Genomic DNA, 14,431 nt, shown 5'->3' on the forward strand with positions numbered 1-14,431 from the left:
TTTCACCTGTTGTGATCTTTCTCCTTGTATTAGGACTGGGTTGTTTTTTTCTTTTGCTGGATCAAGCTGATATAGTAAACTTTCAGGAGGAGCAGCTGTACCTTAAAGAGAACCCGAGGTGGGGTTCTGACAATGCTATCCGCATACAGAGGCTGGGTCTGCCTATACAGCCCAGCCTCTGTTGCTATCCAGATCCTCCCTAAGCCCCCCTGCACTCTGCTATCCCCCATAAATCACAGCCGCGCTGTGCGGGCTGTGTTTACCTTTGTACTGTCAGTCTCGGAGCACCCCCCTCCTGCATAGCTGCGGTCCCCTCCCGCGTCCCTTCTCTCCAATCAGCGGGGAGGGAAGGGACAAGGGCGGGGACCGGAGCTATGCAGGAGGCGGGGGGAGCACCGAGAATGACAGTACAGAGGTAAACACAGCCCGCTGTGACATGCTGTGTGTCGACAGCGCGGCTGTGATTTATAGGGGATAGCGGAGCGCAGGGGGGGCTTAGGGAGGATCTGGATAGCAACAGAGGCTGGGCAGTATAGGCAGACCCAGCCTCTGTATGCGGATAGCATTATCAGAACCCCATCTCGGGTTCTCTTTAATCTATATTCAGATAATCCACACCTCATTCTTTGCCCAGGTCTGGGGATCTCATCAGGTGTTATCACAAAGAACTCACTACATGATGACCTGAGAGATCATCTCTACTACTAAACTTTATGAAAGGCATATATCCCCCGAACCACATAACTCAAATCAGACATTCACATAAGAGCTATGCCTTTTGGACTGGAACTCTTCATACTTCAGACCATACTTCAGATTCTCTGGACAGTAGATGGGTGTACCTGGGTCCAAATGGTTTACATTTCAGAGCTGATGGCATTGTTGGACATTTCCCGATTTCGATGGGTAAAAAACTTGATGTGTCTTTTATCTGCTGCACTAAGTTTCCTTGCCCAACCACTGCATCTACTGTCCTCAACGTTGCTTGTTTCTTTGTGCTTCTTCAAAAGAGCTTGAACAACACATCTTGAAACCCCGGTCTGCTTTGAAATATTTTTCTGAGAGAGACCTTGCCGATGCAGTATTGATTTGATTCAGATTTCACTTTTGTTCACTCAGGGCTGAGACACACCAGAAAAGCTCCCCAAATGCTAGAGGTTTCAAAAGCTCTTCCCAATGTAATGCTATGGGGTTTTTTTTTTACGAAGCCTCATCGCTCCAGTGTGCATAGACACATAGGATAACATTAGCAGGAGGTTTCAAAAACTCACCAGGCCTCACTTTGCATTTTGCAAATTAATAACAAAAAACAATCGCTGAGGCCCGGTGCACACCAAAAACCGCTAGCAGATCTGCGAAATGCTAGCAGATTTTAAAGCGCTTTTTCTTATTTTTCTGTAGCGTTTCAGCTAGCATTTTGTGGTTTTGGGAAGCGTTTTTGGTGTAGTAGATTTCATATATTGTTACAGTAAAACTGTTACTGAACAGCTTCTGTAACAAAAACGCCTGCAAAACTGATCTGAACCACCGTTTTTCAGAGCGGTTTGCGTTTTTCTATACTTTACATTGGAGGCAGAAACGCCTCCGCAATCCAAAATCTGCAGCAGCCCGGGAGTATGCGTTTCTGCAAAACACCTCCCGCTCTGGTGTGCACCAGCCCATTGAAATACATTACCCAAGCGTTTCCACATCCGCAAGCGGATCGAAAAAACGCTGCCGAACCGTTCTGGTGTGCACTAGGCCTCACAACAGTAGTGTGTGTGTGTGTGCGTGCGTGTTGGTTATAACTAGCTCAAGGAACAGTATGTTTACGTTAAGTGAGGTCGCTTTTGAAGGGCAAAATTAATGTTGTGACTTGTGCCAGAATGCACATTACACTGACCTACAGTGGCAAAACTAATGCTGCCAACTGTGAAAGTGATGAATGTTTGCCAAAAATCCCTCTTATGTATTGAGCTGCCCTGTACAAATAGCTCTTTTGAATGGCAAAAACGAGTAGCACTTTAGTGGGCATGTGAACCCTCCTGGCGTAGCCTGCAATAGCGGTGACTGAGTGTGATTAACAATATCGCTCCAGCAGCCACTTAGCATTCTTTCAAAGGCCGAGAGAAGTCCTGGAGAGTTTGTGGTTCCATTAATCCTATTCAGCCAGTAAAGAGATTACAAACTGATCCACTATTTGTTAAGTTCAATAAAAAAAAAAATCAAAAACCTGTCACTGAAATAAGACTTGTATTCATTATTTAAGGTGTTCACTGATTGAAGGCACAGTTAATAATTGTTAAACCAATTAGTTTAGTTCTTAAAAGGAACCTTAACCTATTTTGGTTCCTGGACGTAGTTTCTACGTCCAGGAACCATGCGCGCTACCGCACGCTCCCGCGGCCGATCTCGCGCAAGCACGCGCACTCCCGGCCGCGGATTCGGAAGCCACGGAATCAATGTATCGGGCTATGGTGCCCGATCACTGATTCCTCTCCCCCGCTGAAAAAGCGACAGCTTCTCTCGGAAGCTGTGCTTTTTCTGGCCGTTGCCTCCCCCCTGCGTTACTCTAAGCGTGTGTTACGCTTAGAGTGACGTCATGTAAACAAACTCATGGTCGCCATCTTGTGGCCAAAAAGTAAAACTACAACTAAAAGTAAAAAAAATTAAAAACAATACACAATTACATTATAAAACTATAGTTTACATCCCACCCTCCCAAAAATACCCAAATAAAATGGTTAATATATAAAAAAAAAAAAAAACCATTACAATAAAAAAAAAAACATGTAAATATTTACCTAAGGGTCTAAACTTTTTAAATATCAATGTAAAGATGAAATATGTCTATATTTTTTTTATTTTAAACTTGTAAATAGTGATAGATGCAAAACGGAAAAAAATGCACCTTTATTTCCAAATAAAATATTGTCGCCATACATTGTGATAGGGACATAATTTTAACGGTGTAATAACCGGGACATATGGGCAAATACAATACGTGAGTTTTAATTATGGAGGCATGTATTATTTTAAAACTATAATGGCTGAAAACTGAGAAATAATGATTTTTTTCTGTTTTTTTCTTATTCTTCCTGTTAAAATGCATTTACAGTAAAGTGGCTCTTAGCAAAATGTACCACCCACAGAAAGCCTAATTGGTGGCGGAAAAAATAAGATATAGATCAGTTCATTGTGATAAGTAGTGATAAAGTTATAGGCTAATGAATGGGAGGTGAACATTTCTCAAGTGAAAACGACGGAACGCGAATGGGTTAAAGAGGAATTCCAGTAATAGTAAAGTAATAAAAAAAAGTGCTTAATTTTTACAATAATTATGTATAAATGATTCAGGGCTCGTTCAAGCGCTTGTTCAATGATTCTCTATGAGAGAGTTCACATTTGAGCGGTTCGTTTCCGATCCGCTCAGCAAAGCGCCACCTGTACCATTTTTGAGGTGATTCCGCCTCAATGGAAGGTAAAGAAAAAACACAAAATGCTCACAAAATTGCTTTGTGCAGCGATTGCGTTTGCGGTTCTAAGAATAAATACATTGTATTTATCCTTTTCCAGGTCAAAGAGTCAAACCGCATCGCCCACCCAAGCGCCGGGAGAGGAGGAAAAAACGTCTCTAAAAAGCCCAACGTGGACGTACACGCGAGCAAAACGCAATGAGAAAGAGGCCTTAGTCAGTGTTTGCTCATTGTAAAAAAAAATTTCTCCCTGATTTACATTGTGACATTTATCACATGGTGACATTTTTACTGCTGGCAGGTGATGTCAGTGGAAGGAGATGCTGCTAGCTTTTTTGGCAGTTGGAACCAGCTGTTACTTCCCACAATGCAACACGGCTCCCACAGTGTGATGTCAGGACCTCAGTGCTGCGAGGCGCTGGCATCACATGTGGGAGGAGCTTCACCCCAAAATTAGCCATACGGAGCCACCTGATGATCCATTTGAGAAAAGGAATAGCTTTCTCGAGGAAAAGGGGGTATCAGCTACTGATTGGGATTAAGTTCAATTCTTGGCTACTGTTTCTCTTTAACTTAAAGGGATATGGATGTTTCCTTTTAAACAATACCAGTTGCTTGGCAGTCCTGCTGTTCTCTATGGCTGCAGTAGTGGCTGAACCACACACCTGTACAAGCATAAAGCTAATCCAGTTTGACTTTAAGGACAACTGAAGTGAGAGGAATATGGAGGATGCCATATTTATTTCCTTTTAAGCAATACTAGTTGCCTGGCAGCCCTGCTGATCCTTTGCCTCTAATACTTTTATCCATAGTCCCTGAACAAGCATGCAGCAGATCAGGTGTTTCTGACATTGTTGTAAGAACTGACAAGATTAGCTTCATGCTTGTTTCTGGTGTTATTCAGACACTACTGCAGCCAAATAGATCAACAGTGCTGCCAGGCAGCTGGTATTGTTTAGAGGAGAAAAATAGGGCAGCCTCCATATACTTCTCACTTCAGTTGTCCTTTCATCCAAAGCACCTGATCGGAATGCTTGTGGCTGTGGCTAAAAGTATTACAGACACAGGATCAGCAGGAGAGTCAGGCAACTGGTATTATTTTAAAAGGAAAAATCCATATCCTTCTCAGTTTAGGTTCCCTTTGATAAGATTTCAGCAAAGGAACTACCTGTAAGCAAATAACAGCTGCTATCTGTTACCTGGAATTTGGACAATAGCTTAACTCTATAGTAGCCAAATAAAAGTAAAACTGTATTTGGCTGCAGGGCGGCATTTTTCCTGCCGCTGGGGAAGTGTGATTCCCCCAGCCTGACAGGGTGTGCAGGGTATGTGGCACCAGGAAGCTCAAATACACACCTGTCCAGACTACTGCATCGGCTTCTTATTCCTCCACTCCTCCGGCAATGTACTCCCAACATGTCTTCTCGGTTCCGATCCTATGATATGACATGAGATTGAGAGTCTCTTCCATCTCTTTTATCACCCCTCTTCCACCACAGGGTGGCGCTGTAACGCTGACATGCTCTCCTCGATCCCAATCACATGTCATGTCATATCATCGGATAAGATGTGATCGGGACCCAGAAGACCTGCCTGAAGTTCACAGCCTCAGGTGGAGGAAGAGAAGAAGCCGTCCGGAACAGGTAAATATAACTTTTTACTGCACTAGGCAGCCAAACGAGATATGCCAACAGAGGCTGTCACTGCACCAGCAGCTTTCAGATGATGCATTCTGTTTGAAGTTATTGGGTTAAAGGACAACTATTGTTTAAAATTTAAAATTTTTCCCATAGCAAATTGCACCATAAATTCCATTTTACGGGACTAGGCCATCTGCTCATGGGGGATTTGTAGGTTTGTGAAAAGTGAAAGAACTAATAAAATATCGTTCCTTGAAAGGTTTGACACACCAATACCTTCAGAACAGCCTCAATCTAGGCGGACTGACAGATCACAACTTAGGCCTTGAATCCATGGTCCTTAAATATAACCACGATGTCTCAGCCGCTTTTGACGCCATAGCTCCCTTAAAGATTAAACGTTCCGCACCATTACATCACGCTCGCTGGTTTGACAACTCTATAAAGGAACTAAAGAAACAGGGACGCAGACTGGAACGAAGGTGGTGCAAACACCAGTCCCCTGATGACAAACTTTCCCTAATTGCTCACCTGAAAAAATATCAAACGACAATTAACAAAAAGAAGTCCTTATTCCTGTCTCACGAAATTGCAAATGCAGCCAACAGACCTGCCCAACTCTTCCGCACGGTTGACAGTCTCTGCAACCCATCTTGCAGGAAATTCAGCATCAGACCTTCACAGGAACTGTGCGAGAAATTTGCCCACTTCTTCTCAGACAAAGGCCTCAATTCACCAAGATTATCTCCTGTCTCTAATAACTCTTCTAGAGTTGTTACCATGGTGATAAGGCATGTAGTATTCAGGAAACATTTTATCTCAGGCAAACCTAAAGTTAACTCTTCTGTCTTTAAGTTAACTCTCCAATCCTTAAAATAACTCCAGAGTTAAAGACAGGCTGTTAATTAACTGCATGTGAAAATAACTACAGAGGCGGTAAATTAACTACAGAGGATGTAACTTAACTACAGAGGTGGTAAATTAACTACAGAGGAGGTAACTTAAGGAATGAAGAGATAAGATAACTCTCTCACTGTGTGGAGGTAAGTTTTCTCTTGCCTTATTATCTCCAGCACAATCTTAGTGAATTGAGGCCAAAGTCTCCTCCATACGATCTGCCATTCAATTCACAGCCCCAGAAACCCATGCAGATCCTTATTACAGGTGCAAAAATAGCCTACCACCATGGTCTGATTTTAAGGTAATCACTGAAAAAGACATCTTGGATATCCTCTCAAACCTTCGCTAGACTACCTGCGATCTGGCCCCTGGCCCCACTAAGTTCATGTTGAAATGCCCTGAATTATTTACACCGGCATTCCACAAAATAGTCAACAGTTCCTTACAAGAAGGGTGGTTTCCCTCTACTCTGAAAGAAGCAATCGTCAGACCACTACTCAAGAAACTATCCTTAGACCCAGATGCTCTAAACAGCTACAGACCTGTCTCTAACCTCCCCTTTCTGGGAAAAGTTATTGAAAAGGCTGTCTACCTCCAACTTGAAGCCAGGCTCTCCAGAAACAACATCCTTGACCCTCTTCAATCTGGCTTCAGGAAATATCACAGCTGTGAAACAGCCCTCACCCAGATTTGCAATGATCTGCGCATTGCAAGAGACAAGGGTCAATGTTCCATCCTGATTTTGCTCGACCTCTCAGCGGCTTTTGACACAGTCGATCATGAAATCTTGCTCAACAGGCTACAAGAGTACTGTGGCATAGATGGCATTGTTCTCCAGTGGTTCAACTCCTTCCTGGCTGGCAGAACACAAAGGGTATCCTTAGGGCCCTTCCTCTCCAACCCTGTACCACTAAAATACGGTGTACCTCAGGGCGCAATATTATCCCCTTTACTTTTCCCCATATACATGCTGCCACTTGGAGAAATCATACAAAAACATGGCCTGACATGGATGACACCCAGCTATATTTGTCATTTAAACCTGGCATCACAGACCCTACTCCACAAATAAACTCATGCTTAGCTGAGCTTCAGGAGTGGATGAATATTAATTGGCTAAAACTTAATGCTGACAAAACTGAGGTTCTTGTTATCGAGGGCCAGGGCTCAACAGCAAAGAAGCCTAGAGTCTCAACCAACACCGCTAAGGATAGGAAGCTCAGACCTGAACAACTCAGACTGTGTGCGCAGCCTGGGAGTACTGATTGATGGGAAATTAAGCTTCAGGAATCAAATCTCAGCTGTCGTGAAACATTCCTTCTTTCATCTAAGGAATATTGCAAAGGTTAAACACCTAGTTCCTTCAGAGGATCTTCCAACCCTAGTCCATGCCTTCGTCACATCAAGGTTAGACTACTGCAACGCCCTCTACACAGGCCTGCATAAGAAAGACTTACGCCGCCTGCAATTAGTACAGAATGCCGCCGCAAGGCTGTTAACGAGCCAACCCCGCCATTGCCACATAACACCAACCCTGAGCTCACTCCACTGGCTACCGATAAAATGGAGAATTCTGTTTAAGATTGGCTTACTGACATTCAAATCCTTGCACAATCTGGGCCCTGGATACCTGAAGGACTTGTTGCAACCACATCACACCCTCCACAATCTTAGATCAAAAGGACGTAACACCATGGTCACCCCCAGAGTCCACCTCAAAACCTTTGGAGACAGAGCCTTTTGTCATGCTGCCTCTACACTTTGGAACTCCCTGCCACACCCAATCAGGACAGCTCCATCCCTGGAAGCATTTAAGTCTAAACTGAAAACCTACCTCTTCAGTCCGGCATTCATGAACATCTGACTATCTCCTCTGTAACACAACCCAGCCTGCAACACTGTATTAATCTGAGACACAACTATGCGCTTTGAGTCCTATGGGAGAAAAGCGCTTTACAAATGTTATTGTATTGTATTGTTTTTTTTTATTAAAAAAACACTTACTGAATGGCACTTGCTCAATCCAGCTGCAAAAATAATGTGCAAATGAGTAGGAGGGCTGGCTGACATCTTTATATAAATTGTTTCCAGGTAGTGCTTTTGTAAGGAATAAAAATAAACCCAGAGAAACCCCCATGAGGAGATGGATTAGTCCAAAGTAAGACAGATCTTCCAGCTTTTTACTGCCTTCTGTAAATGACAGCAACATAGGAAAACAAAATTATATTGCATCTTACTCTAGGAGAAATGTACATTTAGTATGTATGCATTCAAAGTTTTACAATTTTTTGTGATATGTGACCTCTAAGATAATTTAAGATAATGAGTGGCCTTCTTTAGGAATCCTTATAAAACCCTGCGTCCCCTGTCCCTGTGTCCGTGCTGTGAGCATGTGCGTGCAGCCAACTCTGAGCGTGCGTGCGCAGTACGGCCGGCTTGGGGGCTCCTGTGGTTGGTAGGGCAACAGGGACGCAATGCAAAGAGCAGGGGAGGCGATGGCGGCGGCTTTCGCACACGTTATTTAAATAAAAATGTTCTAGCATCTGTTAATTTAACGGGCTTAATGTCTAGGGGTCAATAAGATGTAAATACTTTGGCAAAAGTTGGCATTTTCAAGCCACATATATTTGCATGCAAGGTCGGCATATTCCTGCATCAACTCAGAAAGATTTGTATCTCATTGACCATCGCTAGCTGTCTCTGAAAGTTCTTTGAAAATATAAGGGCTCATTTCCACTATCGCGAATTCGCATGCGTTTTTCGCATGAAAATTTGCATAGCAATACAAGTGAATTGGACTGTTTCCACTTGTCAGGATTCCTTTGCGTTTTTCTGTGCAGAAAAAATTCGCATGGCAGAGCTATCAGAATTCGCATGACGCATACCGCTATGCGAATCGCATACAATGTATTTAATAGGAAATTCGCATGAGGTTTGGGTATGCGAATTTTCATGCGAATTTTCATGCGAATTCGCATAGAAACAATGGAAAAGCACACCAGCACTGCCATGGTTAAATTCGCATGCATCATCATCCATGCGAATTCGCATGAAAATTCGAATTTTTTCTGCGGCGATTCGCACCGCACAAGTGGAAATGCAGCCTAAGACATAAAACTGTTAAAATGAGTGCCCATACACACTGAAAATTGTGATGCAATGCAATCACGATTCTATTTACAATACATGTGTTTTGGAGCAATTCAGATGTGATCGGGTTTGCAAGATGTGATTGGCATTTCCGATAGGGGAAAAAGAAAGCTTTGAAAGGATTTCAAAAAGGGAGATTGAAAAAATTGTACAGCAACAATTCATTGAGTGAGATGTTGTGGAGCAACGTTAGGAAGGCACTGCAACGCGAAACAACGCACTGCAATGATAAGTCCAAGCGGCATTAGTGTTGCAGTGTAACGTGTTGCATTGTGGTAACGCACTGTTGCAGTGAGTTACTGCTAAACGCTCACATTACCACTTAAGGACCGCGGTGTTAAACCTCCCTAGTGACCAGGCCATTTTGACAGAAATAGGCCACTGCATTTTTAAGGCCTCACTGCAGGGCCGCATAACTCAGCACACAAGTTATTTCCCCCCTTCCTATAGCTCTCTGTTGATGGGGTTAGATCGCTCTGTTGGTGGGGTCGAATTGCTTCTGTGTCCCAAGGCTGTCCCCAGTACAGCACAGCCTTAGATCCCAGCGCTGTATAGACTTATTAGACAGCGGGTTTGCCGTCTAACAGTCTCCGAGCGGCGTTCCTCGCTAGGAGGCTGAAGGCGGAGCTCCGTCATCAGAGTGGGGATGTGTGTACATCGGCAACCCCCGTTCCAGTCCATTCACGCCAATCAGTGTGGAGCGGTCCAGGAGCTGCCACCGCTTTCACGCCAACTGGTGTGGAGCGGTCGGCAAGACGTTAAAGGACCACTGTCACGAAAAATTGTATTTTAAAATACATGTAAACACATACAAATAAGAAGTACTGTATGTTTTTTCCAGAATAAAATGAGCTATAAATTACTTCTCTCCTATGTTGCTGTCACTTACAGTAAGTAATAGAAATCCGACAGAACCGACGCTCCCAAAATCGCTTTGTGCACCGATTGCGTTTGCGCTTTTAAGAATAAATGCATTGTATTTATTATTTTCCGGGTCAAAGAAGAAATCGCTCTGCAAAAGCGCTTTGAAATGCGCTTTACACAAAATTGTAGCGCGCAGGTAAGCGCCGGGAGGGGAGAAAATAATTACTCTCAAAATCACAAAACGCGTCCGTCAGCGATTTCAATTTTAGATGTGAACAAAGCCTAAGTGCTTTTGAAAATAAAGAAAATCCTGTGAGCCTCCCACGAGGAGATGGGCTACTTCAAAACCTTTCAGTTCGGTCAGATTTAGGCCCGGTTCACATTAGCGGTTGCTATCCGGAATCGCCGTGCCGGAGCCGTGCCGGAGCCGGACCGCATGCGGACCGGACGAAACGGACGCACGGCATAGCAATGAAAGTCTATGCGACCGTTCACATGCGTCCGTTTCGTCCGGACCGGAGCCGTACCGGATCCGGACTCCGGCGTCCGTTCCAACATGCGCTATTTTTTGGTCCGGCTGGTCCGGCTGACGTATCCGGACCGGAGCCGGAATGTTGCATCCGGCCAATGGAAACCAATGAGAACCGGAGAGCGCACAACACACTGGCTATAAAAACCGGATGTTATACCACACTTCCTATGCTGACTCTATGGTATGGTGGCCATTTTGGATGGGGACCACATGGCACCAGCGTTCACAGAGTGGAGCAGCAGTGACTTCATGCTGGAGCTGTTTGGCAGCAACATGTCTGACGATATGTCTGATAACGAGGGGGTGAGGCCCTACACATCAGAAGACCTCATCCTACAGGTGCAGCAGGTACCAGCCCTGTGGGACAAGGGGGATGCGGACCACAGCAACATCAAAAAATGCAGAGGCCTGTGGAAAAAAATTGCCAAGCTGTATGTGGAGGACTTTGAGCACTTGAGCAAGAGACAGCAAGGCACAGAGGGTATGTTGACTAGAAGTTTTTGGGGGGGCTTGTGGTTTAGCTTGTGATGTATTCCACTTTTGCTATGGATTTGTGTCACCCATGTGTTGCCCACCCACCCGTGGCCCACCCACCTGTTCCCCACCTACCTGTACCCCACCTGTGATGTATCCCACCCACCTGTGATGTATCCCACCCACCTGTACCCCACCTGTGATGTATCCCACCCACCTGTACCCCACCTGTGATGTATCCCACCCACCTGTGATGTCTCCCACCCACCTGTACCCCACCTGTGCTGTATCCCACCCACCTGTACCCCACCTGTGATGTATCCCACCCACCTGTGATGTATCCCACCCACCTGTACCCCACCTGTGATGTATCCCACCCACCTGTACCCCACCTGTGATGTATCCCACCCACCTGTGATGTCTCCCACCCACCTGTGATGTATCCCACCCACCTGTACCCCACCTGTGATGTATCCCACCCACCTGTGATGTATCCCACCCACCTGTGATGTCTCCCACCCACCTGTGATGTATCCCACCCACCTGTACCCCACCTGTGATGTCTCCCACCCACCTGTGATGTCTCCCACCCACCTGTGCTGTATCCCACCCACCTGTACCCCACCTGTGATGTATCCCACCCACCTGTACCCCACCTGTGATGTATCCCACCCACCTGTGATGTCTCCCACCCACCTGTACCCCACCTGTGCTGTATCCCACCCACCTGTACCCCACCTGTGATGTATCCCACCCACCTGTACCCCACCTGTGATGTATCCCACCCACCTGTGATGTATCCCACCCACCTGTACCCCACCTGTGATGTATCCCACCCACCTGTACCCCACCTGTGATGTATCCCACCCACCTGTGATGTATCCCACCCACCTGTGATGTATCCCACCCACCTGTGATGTCTCCCACCCACCTGTGTTGTATCCCACCCACCTGTACCCCACCTGTGATGTCTCCCACCCACCTGTGATGTCTCCCACCCACCTGTGATGTATCCCACCCACCTGTACCCCACCTGTGATGTATCCCACACACCTGTACCCCACCTGTGATGTATCCCACCCACCTGTGATGTATCCCACCCACCTGTGATGTCTCCCACCCACCTGTGTTGTATCCCACCCACCTGTACCCCACCTGTGCTGTATCCCACCCACCTGTACCCCACCTGTGATGTACCCCACCTGTGCTGTATCCCACCCACCTTTGATGTATCCCACCCACCTGTGATGTCTCCCACCCACCTGCGATGTACCCCACCTGTGCACATAAAACATACACAATGACCAATTATTAAACATCAATTTATTGTAAAAAATTAAGACATTTAAAATCACTTAAAAACTTGAAACTCCAAAATAAACACATTTCAACAAAACATATTAAAAACCAAACATTCACCCTCGTCCTGGTGGTGTGGTAAAATAAAGTCTCAGTTGGTCCCTGTTCCGCAGTGACACTACCCTTGGCCTGGTTGCATACCTCCGCAGGGGCATTAGTGGAAGCACATTCGGGGGTTCCGGAGTCTCTCTTTCCTCCTGCCGCACAAAGTTGTGGAGGATGCATGCTGCCTTCACCACGACAACTGCGTTGCCCGGTTTCAGCAGCATGGGCGTGTGGAACACCCTCCACTTTGACACCAGGATCCCAAATGTGCACTCCACCATTCTCCTTGCACGGCTCAACCGAGCATTGAAGTGTAGCTGGCTGGCATCAAGTCCCCTGTCTGGGTACGGACGCATTACATGGTCGGACAGGGCGAAGGCCTCGTCCCCCACAAACACATAGGGGTAGGCCGGTGCCCTTGTCCCAGGCCAGGGTCTGTCACGGGGGAGACGCAGTCTGCCTTCCTCCATCAGCCGGCAAAGGGTCGTACGCTGGAAAATTCCAGAGTCATTGGAATTACCGTACGACCCCACGTCCACGTACACAAACTTGTAGTCCGCATCTGCCACTGCCATTAGAACAATGCTGAAGTATTTTTTATAGTTGAAATAATGGCTGCCACTCCCCACGGGTTTCTGAATCCGGATGTGTTTCCCATCCAGTGCGCCAACACAATTAGGAAACTTGCACTCGGTCCAGAAGCCCTGGGCGATCTCCTCCCATTTCGTGGTGTCCGGCACAGGCATGTAACTGGCCCTCAGTCGCGTCCAAAGGATCCTCGAAGTCCTCACGACGATGCCTGCCACCGTGCTCTTCCCAATACGAAATGTGACATGTAGCGATGTATATGTTTGTCCAGTTGCGATGTACCTACAAGAGAAATAATCGAAATCAATTTTTCATGTCGTTACAGGAGAAAGGTTCAAGACAAGGTGGCGCAATATACGTGATGCATACGTGAAATGGCTACGGAAGAAAAAACTTGCCGAACGAAGTGGCAGTGGCGGGGGAAAGCGACAAAAAGACTACCAATTTGCCAAGCAATTGTCTTTCATCAATGCAAGCCTGGAACCTAGACTGTAAGTACCACTACTGTGGGCAGGAACTGAGAGCTCATTTTAGCAGACAACTACCATGACTTCGGCCATGTATTGCTATAAACTGGCCTCAATTCCCATGGCTAGCGAACTTTTCTCACAAGCTTTATCAAATGTTTGGTAGAAACGGTTGATAAAGTGTTTGCTAGTGTTTGCTAGCTCTGTGAATTGACGCCACTTGCTGTTTGGCACACCAATAAATATTGTTTTTATCTACAGGACTGAAGACAATTTGGAGCAAGAGGAACCGACCCAGGAGGCACGGTTCAGCAGTGAGGAGAGCTTGGTGGATGATGACGTCGCCGATGTAACCTATGTCCCCGAGGAGAGGAGTAGGAGGAGGGAGTCCTTAGCTATCCCAGCTCTCTCCTTTGATGATGACTTGGGAGAAGAGAGCTTGGATGTTGAGGTTGCAGGACCGAGTGTGGATGAAGCTGCACCTCCACAATCGACCGCTATGAAAGCTCCCGGGGAACAAGAACAAAGTGAGGAGCACCGAGAGACTGCAGCACAACCAGCGCGCAGGGCAACCCCGACACAGGCCAGAGGACGGGAAGATGCTGCCACACCACCAGTGAGGACCACCACACCAGTGAGGCGTCGAGGTACCCTCCCCCCAACAAGGAGAGAGACAGAGTCCGAGATGTCCGGGGCTGTCTCCGGACTTCTCGGGATTCTTCAGAGCCACCAAACTCTCATAACCCGGCAGTTGCAAGATGAGGACAGGGGCCATATCATGGAGCAGTACAAGTCCCACATCACTTCACTGCAATGTGAGCTCGACGCTGTACATGGGCACTACAGGGACGAGCTTAAAATGATGCATGAGATGCACAGAGGAGAAATCGACCAACTGCGTGCGCAGCATCATCAGTCGGTGGGCCAGCTGCAGAACATGATGCAGCAAATGCATCA

General features: G+C 46.3%; 1 protein-coding gene across 14 annotated transcripts in view; it reads right to left on the bottom strand.

Annotated features, from left to right (window-relative positions):
• Positions 1 to 14,431, bottom strand: part of FAM110A (family with sequence similarity 110 member A) — an 897,957-nt gene that overhangs the window by 661,813 nt on the left and 221,713 nt on the right. The window lies entirely within an intron of this gene.

The sequence above is a fragment of the Hyperolius riggenbachi genome, chromosome 12, assembly GCF_040937935.1.
Source record: "Hyperolius riggenbachi isolate aHypRig1 chromosome 12, aHypRig1.pri, whole genome shotgun sequence".
NCBI lineage: Eukaryota > Metazoa > Chordata > Amphibia > Anura > Hyperoliidae > Hyperolius > Hyperolius riggenbachi.